Source organism: Triticum aestivum, chromosome 5D (genome assembly GCF_018294505.1).
Source record: "Triticum aestivum cultivar Chinese Spring chromosome 5D, IWGSC CS RefSeq v2.1, whole genome shotgun sequence".
NCBI classification, from domain to species: Eukaryota; Viridiplantae; Streptophyta; class Magnoliopsida; order Poales; family Poaceae; genus Triticum; species Triticum aestivum.
In genome coordinates, this window is record NC_057808.1 from 415526439 (window position 1) to 415542810 (window position 16372).

Here is a 16372-nt window from a genome sequence, read left to right on the forward strand (position 1 = left end):
TTAGGCTGTAAGAAAGAGGGTGTTTGTCACAATGAATACATGCAAAATAGCCTCTTGTAGTACGCCCTGAAAGAGTGCTCAGAGCTAGGTAATCATGAATGCACCATAGAACTGCAGCATGAAGATCAAACATTTTTTCACTAAGAGCATCATATGTGCGCACACCCTCCCAGAGCTCAAGTAATTCTTCTACAAGTGGTTGTAGAAAGACATCGAAGTGCTTGCCAGGTGATTTGGGACCTGGAATCAGCAGATCCATCATGAAATTTGACTGATACATGCATGCCCAAGGTGGAAGGTTGTATGGTATAACAAATACAGGCCACATACTATAGGTTGTGTTAAATTTTCCAAAAGGATTGAACCCATCAGTGGCAATGCCAAGCCTAATGTTTCTGGCATCTTTTGCAAATTCTGGAAAATTTTCATCAAAGTCTTTCCACGCGTCACCATCGGCTGGATGACTCAATTCTTCTCACTGGGATGCCTCTTTAGCTTATGCCATTGTGCTTCGTCTGCGCCTTTTGTCTTTTCCTTTTTGAAGGAACATGTCAGTAGTTCTGCCTTTTCATATTAGAAGAGGGAAAGGAACCAAGGTTCCAAGTGTTGTACAGAGCGGCCAAGCCCACACTCACACTCTTAAAGAAAAACACAACTCTGGAAACCCAAAGGAAAGGAAATAAAGGCGCTAAACAGTAGCCTCCTTGAACATTGCTATTTCATCTCTAGCCATAGCAGCAACAGTCTCAGGGGAGCATCTCTTCCCTTCAAAAGTCCGCCTATTTCTCTCTTTCCAAAGATTCCAAGCGACGTATACAGCCGAGGTGATCTGCATGCGCCTAGTTGGATTGTTGCGCAGCTTTCAGACCTTCCTCCACCAGCCCTTGATTGTCATTGAGGTTGAAGCAACAGTAGAGGCCTCGGGGTCACTTTGCAGGAAGGAAAACCAAACCTCCCGGGAAAAAAGGCAAGTCAAAGTAAGATGAGCAGCTGACTCGATGATCTGATCGCAGAACATGCACTTCTCGTTGTGTCGCCATCCCCACGTCGCAAGCCGATCCGCTGTCCAGATTTTGTTTTAGAGTAGTAACCAAGGGTGAAATTTGATCTTCGGCTCGGCCTTGCTCTTCCAAACAGAGTGTAGTTGCGGTTCTGCAATACGGCCCAAGAACTGCCCCTTGTAGGCGAAGGCAGCGGAGTAGCAGCCGTTAGCAGAGAACTTCCACCGAATAGAATCTGGGATATCCGAGAGCACAATGGGTTGGAGCATCTCCCACAGCCTGACAAACTGGTCGAGAAGCTCCTCAGAGGAAATCCTCTCCAGGCCCTTCATCCAGCGGCCACGGTCCAAAGCCTCCTGCACAGTCAAAGTTTTCCTCCGCGCCAAACCAAACAGGCCAGGAGCAATATTGACCGGAGCCATACCATCCAACCAACGATCATGCCAGAAATGTGTGCTCTTCCCATTTCCCAGAGATATGTCAGTGCAAGCCGAGAATAGCAACCTATCAGTGCGGTCACAAGGGATGGGAGTGCCCAGCCAAGGCCTAGGGGTGGGGCTCCATTCAAGCCAAGCCCATCGCAGCCGTAGTGCCCTACGAAAACAGACAATATCTTTGATTCCGAGGCCACCCAGATCCTTAGGGGAGCACACCCTCTTCCAGTTTACTAAACATTTGGCTCCGCTACACTCGTCACCCCATTCCAAAGGAAGCTGCGCATAATCTTCTCCATTCTCTTTACTGCCCATTTGTCAATCACAAACTAGTAAGGAAATAAGTGGCCATGGACGTAAGCACATAATTTATTAGCGTGAGCCTGCCAGGTTTTGCCATCAATTTGCCTTTCCATCCCTTAAGCCTGCCAGCCATGCCCTCAATGAGTGGGAGGACCTCAATTCTCCTGAGCTTGCGGAAGCTAAGCGGGAGACCAAGGTAGCGACACGGAAGAGATCCCGTCGTGCCACCAAAGTCCTGAATGATATCCTGGAAGTCAAACCCCTCGCATCTAACCGGGTAAGCAACGCATTTCAGGGCATTGATCCTTAGTCCAGAGGCCTCCCCAAATCTGTCCAAAATTGCTCTGACCGCCTACACCTCCTCCTTAACAGGGTTAATAAACAGAGCCACGTCATTAGCATACAAGCTAGTACGTAGTCTGGCAGTCTTGGTCCCAAGCTGAGATAAAACCCCCCTCTCTGTTGGAAGATCTAACAGCTTTTGAAGTGGCTCCATGACAAGAATGAATAGCATTGGGGATAGGGGGTCTCCCTGTCGCAGGCCACACATGTGCTTGAAAGGCATGCCAGGGGTGCCATTTAGCAAAATCCTCGATGAGGTGGAGCTCAGAATGGCAGACACAATATTTCTCCAACGTTGTCCGAAGCCAAAAGCAGATAAAGTCTCCAACAAAAAAACCCCAACCAACTGAATCAAATGCTTTTGCAATGTCAAGCTTCAAGAAGATTAGAGGCTTCTTTTTTGTGTAGGCCTCTCTGATAACATTGCGCACGCAAAGGAAGTTATCTTGAATGCATCTCTTTTTAATAAAGGCCCTTTGGGAGTGAGAAACCAGAGAATCGAGCTTCGGGGCCAATCTGTTGGCAAGCAGCTTGCAGATGATCTTGGCAATGATGTGCATCAAGCTGATTGGCCTATAGTCCAAAGGGCTGTCAGGGGCATCTTTCTTAGGGAGTAGCACAATATGAGCCGAGTTCAACAAGTGCAAGTGGTCTATTCTGAGAGAGTGAACTACATCAATAGCCCTCATGAGATCGATCTTCAGGACATCCCAACAACTCTTGAAGAAAAGCCCAGTGAAGCCATTAGGGCCTAGTGCCTTCTCAGACTGCATCGAATCAATCACCTCTTTTAGCTCATCTATGGTGAAGTCAGCATCGAGATGTTGCAGGTCATGGCGTGGCAACTGCAGGAAATCCCAATTCAAATTGTGGTTGCCTTGAAAGGCACACCCAGAAGGCCCTTAAAATGTTGCAGTAGGATCTCTGCCTTCTCCTCGTGAATATTGGTCTCTGATCCATGTTGCTTTTTGAGGGTAGGAATGTGATTCTTACGACGCCTGCCATTGGCATGCAGGTGGAATAGCTTCATGTTTGCATCACTAACTCTAATGGTAGTCAATCTGGATTTTTGCCTCCATCTCGCTCGTTCAATGGCCGCCAACCCCAGCAGTCTAGCCTTTAAAAGACGCCTCAAATTTAGTTCATCATCGGACAAAACCCTTTCATCTTGTGCCACATCCAAATGGAAAATGACGTCGTTGGCGATGGCCTCCTGTAGCCTCAACTCGGACATGCGAGCTTTGCTCCAAACTGGATCGTATTTTCATGACCCAGGATTGGGAAATGCGGTTACCCCAATACAATCGGATGCCTGCTTCCACGGCCATTTCAGATCATAGTTGCAAGCGAGAAGAGCGCCTTTTTCGAAAGAAACATCCTCCTTAGCCTAGGCACCAATGCAAAATGCCTCAACACTTTCTGCAGAATCTTCTTTCTAGCAAGGTCTTTCCACCTTGATAGGCCACAAACTGGGCAGTTGTCATGATTGGCATATTGCTTTCTAAACAGAATGCAATTATTGAAGCACACATGTATAGAATCATACCCAAGGCCTAATTCCTTTAGAAGATTCTTTGCTTCCTTATACGATTTTGGGAGCGTATTGGGTTCAGGGAATGCTTGAGCTAATAGCTTCAAAATTTCAGTAAATGCACCATTCGGGATCCTATGGTATGACTTCCAATGAAGAAGCTTTACCACAAAGGAGAACCTTGAAAACTTCGTACAACCACGATAAAGCTGTCGTTTTGCCTCGTCCATCACATTCTTCAAAAAAGACTCATTCTCAGAAGGGTTTCCACCATTGCTATCATCTTGATTTTCGGTTTCACTTTGAGCTTGTTCTACTGCTGTGCGTAGGTCTTCAAACATCTATTAGAACCAGTCAGCGCCATTGTCACCATGCTTGTTGTCATGCACATCCACAGGATGTTCAATAACATCTAAATCAAAGTCTTCTCCATGATATATCCAGCGAGTATATGTACTTTCCATGCCATACGTCAATATGTGCATGTTCGCAACGGCCTGATGCTGGTACTTATGATTAAGGCATTTTCTACATGGGAAGAGTATTTTTTTCATCCTCGCTGAATTTCTCTTGAACAAGGTGCATAAATTCTTTGACATCTTCTATGTAATCACGAGAAAACAATGTACCATGAATCCAACGTCTATGCATCTGCACTGCAGAAAAAGAACTAACTCAATCAAAGGTTACTCCAGCCATCAAATTAACGTGTATAGTATGGCAAACTAAAATAAGTTCAGAACTAAGTTATATTGTTTCACACTATATTGAACACAGTTCATCAGAAGAATATTTGTTTACTGTGATAAAGTAACATACACCACTAGACTATATTTCACTGATTATTCGACATTCAGAGGTCTACAAACCAATACAATTCCATAGTACACATTTACTAGTATGAGTTGGCCTACAAAATGTACTAGTATGCGAATAAGACAAAACATCGATTGATCCCAACTCAATATTATAACTGGTCTGCCCAGGCTGCTACTGCGTGCCCTTCACGAATGTTCATAGGCACTGTTGTGTGCTGAACAGAGTTAAGGTGGCCAGGATACAAATGCCTGATAGCTGTAGAAAGTTGCATAAGTTGGGATTCCTCTAGAACTTGCACCGAAAGGAACCTCAAACCAGAAAGGAGGGCAAAGATGGACCAGATAAATGTTTTAAAGCAAGAATCTCATCTAAGTTGCTCGGGGCAATACATGCCAAAAGGTTCTTTGAGAACTGGTCTAAGAAATCTCTTATATTTTATTCTCTCCTTCTTTGTAAATTTTGATCGTACATCTGTAAGTGAAGAATAAGAGCGTGTACAATAACTAGACAAATAAGTTTACAATGTATGTGAAAGAATGCACCCTGAACAACAAAATGTACATGGTTCAAGTGTCACATCCATGGTGTCATGAAAACAATAAAAATGGAACTATAATCCCAAATGCCAACTACACTGACATGATATTTTCCGAATAAATAGAATAATATGATAAACATGGATGCAACATATAAGCTCACTACATGCTGCAACATTTTATTGCCATTTAAGCACCACAAGAAACAAACATAAACCAAATTACCAATTGGATAATTCACCCCAAATTCTGAAGGGGAAAATTGCAAATCACAATATTAAAAGAACAAATTCTGGAGAGAGTTTGTTTCTGCCGGAGACATACCGCTAGCTCCTGGGCTCCTGGCTGGCGTTGATGTTGGGAGGAATGGGGGAGTGTCCGGTGCAGCAACTATAAGCAGCGGCTGGCTCATCGGTGCGGCAATGGCGGACAGCGGCGGCTGGCTCATTGGCACGGCAATGGCGGGCGGTGGCTGACACGTTGGCGCGGCAAGGGCGGGCGGCGGCGAGGCAGGAGGCTGACGGGATCCACAAGATGGCCGAGATAGACCACCCTGCCGGATCTACTCAGCCTTTCCCGGGCTGTCGTCGGTGCGGCAATGACGAGCGGCAGTGGCTGGCACGTTGGTACGGCAAGGGCGGGCGAAGGCGGGGCGGGAGGCCGACCGGATCCAGAAGATGATCGAGATGGACCACCCTGCCGGGTCCAACCAAACTCCCCCCGGGCAGTCGTCAATGGTACTGGCGCGGGCGACCACCGACGGGATCAGGAGGATAAGTCCCCACTACTTTTTTGACAGGAAGCAGCTTAATCCAAAATCCACTGTCATGTGGGGCATACAAGGGCACCCACGTATCCTCACAGTTTTTTGAGCAAAACATATCCTGACAGGTTGGTCCGACCGACATGTGGGCCAAAGAAGTGGCATGCATGCTACATCAGTAGGAGCACAATCCATGACGGTCTCGATGGTGTATATTAAAAAAATGCTAGGCCCGACTAAGCCCATTTGGTCGATCGGTGATAGTTTCCGTGACGATAGCCCGATGTCCGTCATCAAGGCGCAACTGTTTCTGGCCCAATTGGGTCTCACTAATCGGTGACGGTATTCATGACGGGCAAGGGCGAGTCATCATAATCGGTGACGGATAGAGGCAACGTCAGAGGAAATCCGTCATGCATTAACAAGTTTCTTGTAGTGGGATATGACCGTTGGTTGCTTCGCGAGGGCTAAGCGGTGCATGGGCCCCACGTGGGATGTGTGCCGTGCGAGGAAGGCGGTCAACGCTGTGTTGGTTTCATGTGGTTGAGGGGAGTGACGGTGTCCTGGACTAGGGGGTGCACACTCTGCGTCGGTCCGCCGTTTATGGGCTGGGCCGGCGATCCACTAGAAACTGATGAATGGGCCTCGCAGGCCCTGGTCCTCGGCGTAATCAAGAAGAAGATCACCGAAGGCTTGGCATACACTTCAAGGCGTGTTTAAGCGATCGGCATGTTTATCCCCAGATTTTAACCGACTATGGGTAAACCCTAAATATCCCCGGTGCCTATATAAGCCGAGGGGCTTAATCTATAGAGGCAAGTTTTTAGAGGTTTTAGAGCTTAGAATTCCTTCATACGATCTCGAGGTAGATCATACTGTACTCTGTACCCCATCACAATCAATATGTCAAAAGCAGGATGTAGGGTTTTACCTCTTCGAGAGGGCCTGAACCTGCATAAAACATTGTGTCCCTATTCTTCCTGTTACCCCCGATCCAAGATCACCGGCTCGGGACCCCCTACCTGAGATCTGCCGGTTTTAGCACCGACATAGGTGGCCCATGCAGGTCCCGCTTCATGATCACAAAGGATCGATCGAAGCATCTTGAGATGATCTATTTGTTCCGGCGTATCCCCTATGCCAGGAGCCCAAGACCTCGGATCAACCGAAGCACAAGAGCGTTGTGAAACCCCTAACCGCCGTCAGGATCTAAAACCCGACAGATTAAATTTAGTGGTCGATCCCTTCCTCGCATCCACGAATCTGGTGGAGAACCTTAACACAGTCATGGCTGAGGAACTAGTTCCCGGCCTTTCAAACCTGAAATCCCACCAAGACGACTTCGAAAACGTCACCTCACAATCCGCCCCGATGGCGCCCTTAAACTACCATCAAGGAGATTTCCCTGGAAAACCAATGTCAGATCAAACCGGAATCATATTTTCTCTCCCACCCACCCCCTATGTCATGTATTGCTCAGATAGTTTGGGACCAACTGACGTTTGCGATCTAGCTTATGTTAAGCAAAAATCTAAAGAAACAGTTCGGCAATTCTGGATGAGATTCGTGTTTGTAAAAAATAAGATCCTAGATTGCTATGGCGCGGAAGCCCATGCGGCGTTTCATCATAATTGTCACGATGAAGGCATCACCAATGTTTTGGCATGGAGACGCATTAGAACGTTCCCCGAGCTATCAGACATAGTTTCAAGATACCGTGTTATGGAAAACGCCTGGCTAACAGAAAAGGAATAGAAGGACTCAATGCGGGATCTGTTAAACTTCGTCGACCAAAAGAGAAGGTGCCAACGCCAAAAGCACTCTAGAACTGAAGCTCGGGCCACTCAACGTGTACATCGAAAGAAGCGGTCAGAAAAAAGACCCAACACCACGCTGGACGCAATCTTGGACGAGCCATCCGCAGTACACTCTGTCTCATTGAACACAAACCCAACTGACAGTCTTTGAGCGTGTTGGGTGGTCAGACAGGTTGCGAAAGGAGGAATCGATCTCCTAGACAATCTCGGAACTCCGAAAGCCGGAGGACAATCTCGAAACTCCGAAAGCCGGAGGACAATCTCCAAGCTGGGAAGAAGAATCATTCGACGAGGACGAGAAGCTAATGATCTATGAAACTCACTCCTCAAGGAACCATCGGAAAAGAGCACTCCGGGAAGTGAACCATGTTTACCACATGGCAGCCTCGGACAACAGGTGGCTGGATACCCCAATAACTTTCGGGCATGGAGATCAGCCGAACTCCAGCCCAAGCCGAGGAGCCGCAGCCCTAGTCCTCGACCCCATCGTCGATGGTTACAGGCTAACTAAGGTCCTGATGGATGGAGGCAGTAGCCTAAACCTCATTTATGAGGACACTTTGCGAAAGATGCAGCTCGATAAATCTCGCATCGAAGCAACCAGAACCACGTTTAAAGGAATAATCCATGGATAGGAGGCGCGATGCAGCGGCAGGGTCATGCTTGACGTGATATTCAGAACTCCCGATAACTACCGACGAGAAGAATTAATCTTGAATGTCGTGCCATTCCAAAGTGGCTATCACGCGCACCTCGGCCGAGAAGCATTTGCTAAGTTCCACGCCGTCCCACAGTATGCTTACATGAAGCTCAAAATGTCGGGATCGATGGAGTAATCATTGTGGCAAGCAATGCAGATAGATCACTTAAATCCAACAATAAAATGACAGTGCTTGCCTTAGAGGAAGGGGCTGAGGCCCTCGTAGCCGAGGAATTATCAGCACTGCGCGTAGCCGTGCACAAGGATGACGTTATCTCGATAAACGGCCAAAATTCATGTCATTTTAAACCAGCTGATGAAATTACAAAATTTCAAGTGCATCCCGAGGATCCGTCTAAAACGGCCTCAATCGGAGCATGGCTGGATCCATTACTCGACAAGGCGCTAGACGCATTTTTCCAAGAAAATGGTGATATTTTCGCCTGGCACCCATCGGACATGCCTAGCATCCCAAGAGATCTGGCCGGGCATAACCTTAATATAATCGAGGGGTTTAAACCCGTGAAGCAAGCACTCCACAGGTTCTTGGAACCTTAGCGGCAACAGCGGTGCGAACTCCCCCCTCAGTGCAGTAGCCGCCAGTGATATGTCTCCAACGTATCTATAATTTTTGATTGCTCCATTCTATATTATCTTCTGTTTTGGACATTATTGGGCTTTATTATCCACTTTTATATTATTTTTGGGACTAACCTATTAACCGGAGGCCCAGTCCAGAATTGTTGTTTTTTGCCTATTTCAGAGTTTCGCAGAAAAAGAATATCAAACGGAGTCCAAACGGAATGAAACCTTCGAGAACGTGATTTTCGGAACGAATATGATCCAGGAGACTTGGACCCTACGTCAAGCAACCAACAGGGAAGCCACGAGGTAGGGGGCGCGCCTACCCCCCGAGGGCGCGCCCTCCACCCTCGTGGGCCCCCTGTTGCTCCACCGACGTACTTCTTCCTCCTATATATACCTACGTACCCCCAAACGACCAGATACGGAGCCAAAAACCTAATTCCACCGCCGCAACCTTCTGTACCCACGAGATCCCATCTTGGGGCCTGTTCCGAAGCTCCGCCGGAGGGGGCATCCATCACGGAGGGCTTCTACATCAACACCATAGCCTCTCCGATGAAGTGTGAGTAGTTTACCTCAGACCTTCGGGTCCATAGTTAGTAGCTAGATGGCTTCTTCTCTCTTTTTGGATCTCAATACAATGTTCTCGCCCTCTCTCGTGGAGATCTATTCGATGTAATCTTCTTTTGCGGTGTGTTTGTTGAGACCGATGAATTGTGGGTTTATGATCAAGTTTATCTATGAACAATATTTGAATCTTCTGAATTCTTTTATGTATGATTGGTTATCTTTGCAAGTCTCTTCGAATTATCAGTTTGGTTTGGCCTACTAGATTGATCTTTCTTGCAATGGGAGAAGTGCTTAGCTTTGGGTTCAATCTTGCGGTGTCCTTTCCTAGTGACAGTAGGGGCAGCAAGGCACGTATTGTATTGTTTCCATCGAGGATAACAAGATGGGGTTTTTATCATATTGCATGAATTTATCCCTCTACATCATGTCATCTTGATTAAGGTGTTACTCTGTTCTTATGAACTTAATACTCTAGATGCATGCTGGATAGCGGTCGATGTGTGGAGTAATAGTAGTAGATGCAGGCAGGAGTCGGTCTACTTGTCTCGGACGTGATGCCTATATACATGATCATACCTAGATATTCTCATAACTATGCTCAATTATGTCAATTGCTCAACAGTAATTTGTTCACCCGCCGTAAAATACTTATGCTCTTGAGAGAAGCCACTAGTGAAACCTATGGCCCCCGGGTCTATCTTCATCATATTAATCTTCCAACACTTAGTTATTTCAGTTGCTTTTTACTTTACTTTTATTTTACTTTGCATCTTTATCATAAAAATACCAAAAATATTATCCTATCAGATCTCACTCTCGTAAGTGACCGTGTAGGGATTGACAACCCTTTATCGCGTTGGTTGCGAGGATTTATTTTTTTTGTGTAGGTACGAGGGACTCGCGCATAGCCTCCTACTGGATTGATACCTTGGTTCTCAAAAACTAAGGGAAATACTTACGCTACTTTGCTGCATCACCCTTTCCTCTTCATGGGAAAACCAACGCAGTGCTCAAGAGGTAGCAAGAAGGATTTCTGGCGCCGTTGCCGGGGAGGTCTACGCAAAACTCAACATACCAAGTACCCATCACAAACCCTTATCTCCCGCATTACATTATTTGCCATTTGCCTCTCGTTTTCCTCTCCCCCACTTCACCCTTGCCGTTTTATTCGCCCTCTCTTTTTCGTTCGCCTCTTTTTCGTTTGCTTTTTGTTTGCTCATGTGTTGGATTGCTTGTTTGTCACGATGGATCAAGATAATACCAAATTATGTGACTTTACCAATACCAACAATAATGGTTTCCTTAGCACTCTGATTGCTCCTCTTACCGATACTGAATCTTGTGAATTCAATGCTGCTTTGTTGAATCTTGTCATGAAAGATCAATTTGCCGGCCTTCCTAGTGAAGATGCCGCTACCCATCTAAATAGCTTCGTTGATTTGTGTGATATGCAAAAGAAGAAAGATGTTGATAATGATATTGTTAGAAGCTATTTCCTTTTTCGCTTAGAGATCGTGCTAAAGCTTGGTTTTCATCTTTGCCTAAAAATAGTATTGATTCTTGGAATAAGTGCAAAGATGCTTTTATCTCTAAGTATTTTCTCCCGCTAAGATCATCTCTCTTAGAAATGATATTATGAATTTTAAGCAACTTGATCATGAACATGTTGCACAAGCTTGGGAGAGAATGAAATTAATGGTACGTAATTGTCCTACTCATGGTTTGAATTTGTGGATGATTATACAAATTTTTTATGCCGGATGGAATTTTGCTTCTAGAAATCTTTTAGATTCGGCCGCGAGAGGCACTTTTATGGAAATCACTTTAGGAGAAGCTACTGAACTCCTAGATAATATTATGGTTAATTATTCTCAATGGCACACTGAAAGCTCTACTAATAAAAAAGTGCATGCAATAGAAGAAATTAATGTTTTGAGTGGAAAGATGGATGAACTTATGAAATTAATTGCTAGTAAAAGTGTTTCTTCTGATCCTAATGATATGCCTTTGTCTACTTTGATTGAGAATAATAATGAATCTATGGATGTGAATTTTGTTGGTAGGAATAATTTTGGTAACAACGCGTATAGAGAAACTTTAATCCTAGGCCTTATCCTAGCAATTCCTCTAATAATTATGGTAATTCCTACAAAAATTCTTATGGAAATTTTAATAAGATGCCCTCTGAATTTGAGACTAGTGTTAAAGAGTTTATGAATTCGCAAAAGAATTTCAATGCCTTGCTTGAAGAAAAATTGCTTAAAGTTGATAAATTGGCTAGGAACATTAATAGATTTTCTCTTGATGTTGATTCTTTAAAACTGAGATCTATTCCTCCTAAGCATGATATCAATGAGTCTCTCAAAGCCATGAGAATTTCCATTGATGAGTGCAAAGAAAGAACCACTAGGATGCGTGCTAAGAAAGATTGCTTTATAAAAGCGTGTTCTTCAAATTTCTATGAAAATAAAGATGAAGATCTAAAAGTTATTGATGTGTCCCCTATTAAATCCTTGTTTTGAAATATGAATCTTGATAATGATGGGATTGAATATGATCCACCTTTACCTAGAAGGCGTTCCAAAAATTTGGAAGTTTTAGATCTTGATGGTAAAATTGATAAAAGTGGAATTGAAGAGAACAAAACCCTAGATATTAATAAACCCACTATTTTGGATTTCAAGGAATTTAATTATGATAATTGCTCTTTGATAGATTGTATTTTCTTGTTGCAATCCGTGCTAAATTCCCCTCATGTTTATAGTCAAAATAAGGCTTTTACCAAACATATTGTTGATGCTTTGACGCAATCTTATGAAGAAAAACTTGAGTTGGAGGTTTCTATCCCTAGAAAACTTTATGATGAGTGGGAACCTACTATTAAAATTAAGATTAAAGATCATGAATGCTATGCTTTGTGTGATTTGGGTGCTAGTGTTTCCACGATTCCAAAAACTTTGTGCGATTTGCTAGGTTTCCGTGATTTTGATGATTGCTCTTTAAACTTGCACCTTGCGGATTCCACTGTTAAGAAACCTATGGGAAGAATTAATGATGTTCTTATTGTTGCAAATAGGAACTACGTGCCCATAGATTTTATCGTTCTTGATATAGATTGCAATCCTTCATGTCCTATTATTTTTGGTAGACCTTTCCTTAGAACGATTGGTGCAATTATTGATATGAAGGAAGGGAATATTAGATTCCAATTTCCATTAAAGAAAGGCATGGAACACTTCCCTAGGAAGAAAATAAAACTATCATATGAGTCTATCATGAGAGCCACTTATGGATTACCTACCAAAGATGGCAATACCTAGATCTATCCTTGCTTTTATGCCTAGCTAGGGGCGTTAAACGATAGCGCTTGTTGGGAGGCAATCCAATTTTATTTTTACTTTTTTTTACTTTTTTGCTTCTGTTTAGGAATAACTATTTGATCTAGCCTCTGGTTAGATGTGTTTTTATGTTTTAATTAGTGTTTGTGCCAAGTTAAACCTATAGGATCTTCTTGGATGATAGTTATTTGATCTTGCAGAAATTTCCAGAAACTTTCTGTTCACGAAAATAATTGTTAAAAATCACCAGAATGTGATAAAATATTGATTCCAATTTCTGCTGATCAATAAACAAATTTCCTAGGTCGTCCTATTTTGGCTGATTTTTTGGAGTTCCAGAAGTTTGTGTTAGTTACAGATTACTACAGACTGTTCTGTTTTTGACAGATTCTGTTTTTCATGTGTTGTTTGCTTATTTTGATGAATCTATGGCTAGTAAAATAGTTTCAGATTTGCTATTTCACATCTAGATGTGAAATAGTATCTCACATCTACTTTTCTAGCCACATTATTTAGACATCAAGATTAGTATTTTTACTTATTTTTTATTGACTGATCATTTTCCTGTACACATTACTTGCGGGGCGCCCGTCGTGGTAGTAGGCCGTTGTTGATCCATTTGATTTTGTTCCTCGTGGGTGCCTCCTTGGCTGTTGTGGCTACAAGTGAATTTTTTTTTCATTTTTTGTTTCTTTTGCCTTTTTCTTCTTCTTCTTCTTTATTTATTTCTTCCAAATTTGTTAACTTTTTAAATTCATGATTTGTTATTTTTTATTTTCAAATTCTTTTAAACTCATGATTGTTTTCATAGTTGTTAGTTGACTGTCCACCACCAAACATGGGTTGTTTTTTTTCTAAGTTGCAAGTCTACCCTCAACTTGCAATTTGGACCCGACCTTTTGTCGTAGTTGCAATCCCACCCTCAACTCGCAATTGGACTTTAACATTTTTTGTCTACGTTGCAAGTCCATCCTCAAATCGCAAATGTAGCCCGAAACTTTTTTTGTCCCAATTTTAAGTCTACCCTCGACTTGCAACTCAGGCCCAACTTTTTTCTGCTAGTTGCAAGTTCACCTTCAACTCGCAACTAGAGCCTGATTTTATTTAGTCTCAATTGCATGTCGACCCTCGACTCGCAACCGGGGCTTGAGTTTTTTTGTCCTCGTTACAAGTCCACCATCTACTCACAACTAGACTCAACATTTTTTTCCTAGTTGATAGTCCAATCTTGACTCGCAACTGGGTCAACATATTGTCCCAATTGCAAGTCTACCGTCGACTTGCAACTGGGCCCAACCTTTTTTTGTCCCAATTGCAAGTCCACCCTTGACTCGCAAATGGGGGCCCGACCTTTTTATGTCCCAGTTATAAATCCACCATCGGCTCGCAACTGGGTCTAACATTTTTTTTGTCCGAGTTGCAAGTCCACCAACAACTCGTAACTCGAGCGCGACCTTTTTTTTGTCCCAGTTGCAAGTCCATCCTTGACTCGCAACTGGGCCCTGGTCTTTTTTTTCCCAGTTACAAGTTCATCCTTGACTCGCAACTGGAGTCCGACCTTTTTTTCCAGTTGCAAGTCTACACTCGACTCGCAACTGGAGCCTGAACTTTTTTTTGTCCCAGTTGCAAGTCCATCCTTAACACGCAACCTGGGCACGACTTTTTTCGTCCCAATTGCAAGTCCACTGTGAACTTGTAACTGGGGTCCGACCCTTTTTTGTCCGAGTTGCGACACAGTGGGTGCGTGACTTTTTTGTGCGCGACAAACAAACAAAAATAGTAAGAGTATATTCACCCTGTCCTAAAAAATATATTCACCTCTTTCTAAAAATATATTCACCTCGTTCTACAATTTATTCATTGATTTTTTAAAAATGTTTACATTGTCACTCGAGTGACTTGTTAATGTGTTAAGTGATCTCTAGTATAGGACGTTTGTGTCCATTGAGAAAGGAAGCCAACACACTAGTACGTCGTTGACGCAAAATTCCTGTAGCAAATCGTGTCTCACTGTAGACTGCACTGTAGCACTGCGGCTCAACATCAGTGACTCTGTGCAGCCTAGTGCGCAGAAAATTAATTTTACTCTAGTCCGGTTCGTGCATGGGTGACAAGGAAAAAATAAAGACAAAAAAAACAGTTGATGATGTCAAATAGTTTATAAACCATAGAGAAGTTGGAATACAATAGGTTTAACACCAATATAAATAAAGAATGAGTTCATTACAGTACCTTCAAGTGGTCTTTTGTTTTCTTTCGCTAACGGAGCTCACGAGATTTTCTGCTAAGTTTTGTGTTATGAAGTTTTCAAGTTTTGGGTGAAAGATTTGATGGATTATGGAACAAGGAGTGGCAAGAGCCTAAGCTTGGGGATGCCCATGGCACCCCCAAGATAATCTAAGGACACCTAAAAGCCAAAGCTTGGGGATGCCCCGGAAGGCATCCCCTCTTTCGTCTACTTCTATCGGTAACTTTACTTGGAGCTATATTTTTATTCACCACATGATATGTGTTTTGCTTGGAGCGTCTTGTATGATTTGAGCCTTTGCTTTTTAGTTTACCACAATCATCCTTCCTGTACACACCTTTTGAGAGAGACACACATGATTCGAAAATTATTAGAATACTCTACGTGCTTCACTTATATCTTTTGAGTTATATAGTTTTGCTCTAGTACTTCACTTATATCTTTTAGAGCACGGTGGTGGATTTGTTTTATAGAAACTATTGATCTCTCATGCTTCACTTAGATTATTTTGAGAGTGTTAAATAGCATGGTAATTTGCTTAAAAAATCCTAATATGCTAGATATTCATGATTAGTAAAAACTTTCTTATGAGTGCGTTGAATACTAAGAGAAGTTTGATGCTTGATGATTGTTTTGAGACATGGAGGTAGTGATATCAATGTCGTGCTAGTTGAGTAGTTGTGAATTTGAGAAATACTTGTGTTGAAGTTTGCAAGTCTTGTACATGCACATATGGTAAACGTTATGTAACAAATTTGAAACATGAGGTGTTCTTTGATTGTCCTCCTTATGAGTGGCGGTCGGGGACGAGCGATGGTCTTTTCCTACAAATCTATCCCCCTAGGAGCATGCGCGTAGTGCTTGGTTTTTGATGACTTGTAGATTTTTGCAATAAGTATGTGAGTTCTTTATGACTAATGTTGAGTCCATGGATTATACGCACTCTCACCTTTCCATCATTGCTAGCCTCTTCGGCACCGTGCATTGCCCTTTCTCACATTGAGAGTTGGTGCAAACTTCGCCGGTGCATCCAAACCCCGTGATATGTTATGCTCTTTCACACATAAACCTCCTTATATCTTCCTCAAAACAGCCACCATACCTACCTATTATGGCATTTCCATAGCCATTCCGAGATATATTGCCATGCAACTTTCCACCATCCAGTTTATCATGACACGTTCATCATTGTCATATTGCTTTGCATGATCATGTAGTTGACATAGTATTTGTGGCAAAGCCACCGTTCATAATTCTTTCATACATGTCACTCTTGGTTCATTGCATATCCCGGTACACCGCCGGAGGCATTCATATAGAGTCATACTTTGTTCTAGTATCGAGTTGTAATCATTGAGTTGTAAATAAATAGAAGTGTGATGATC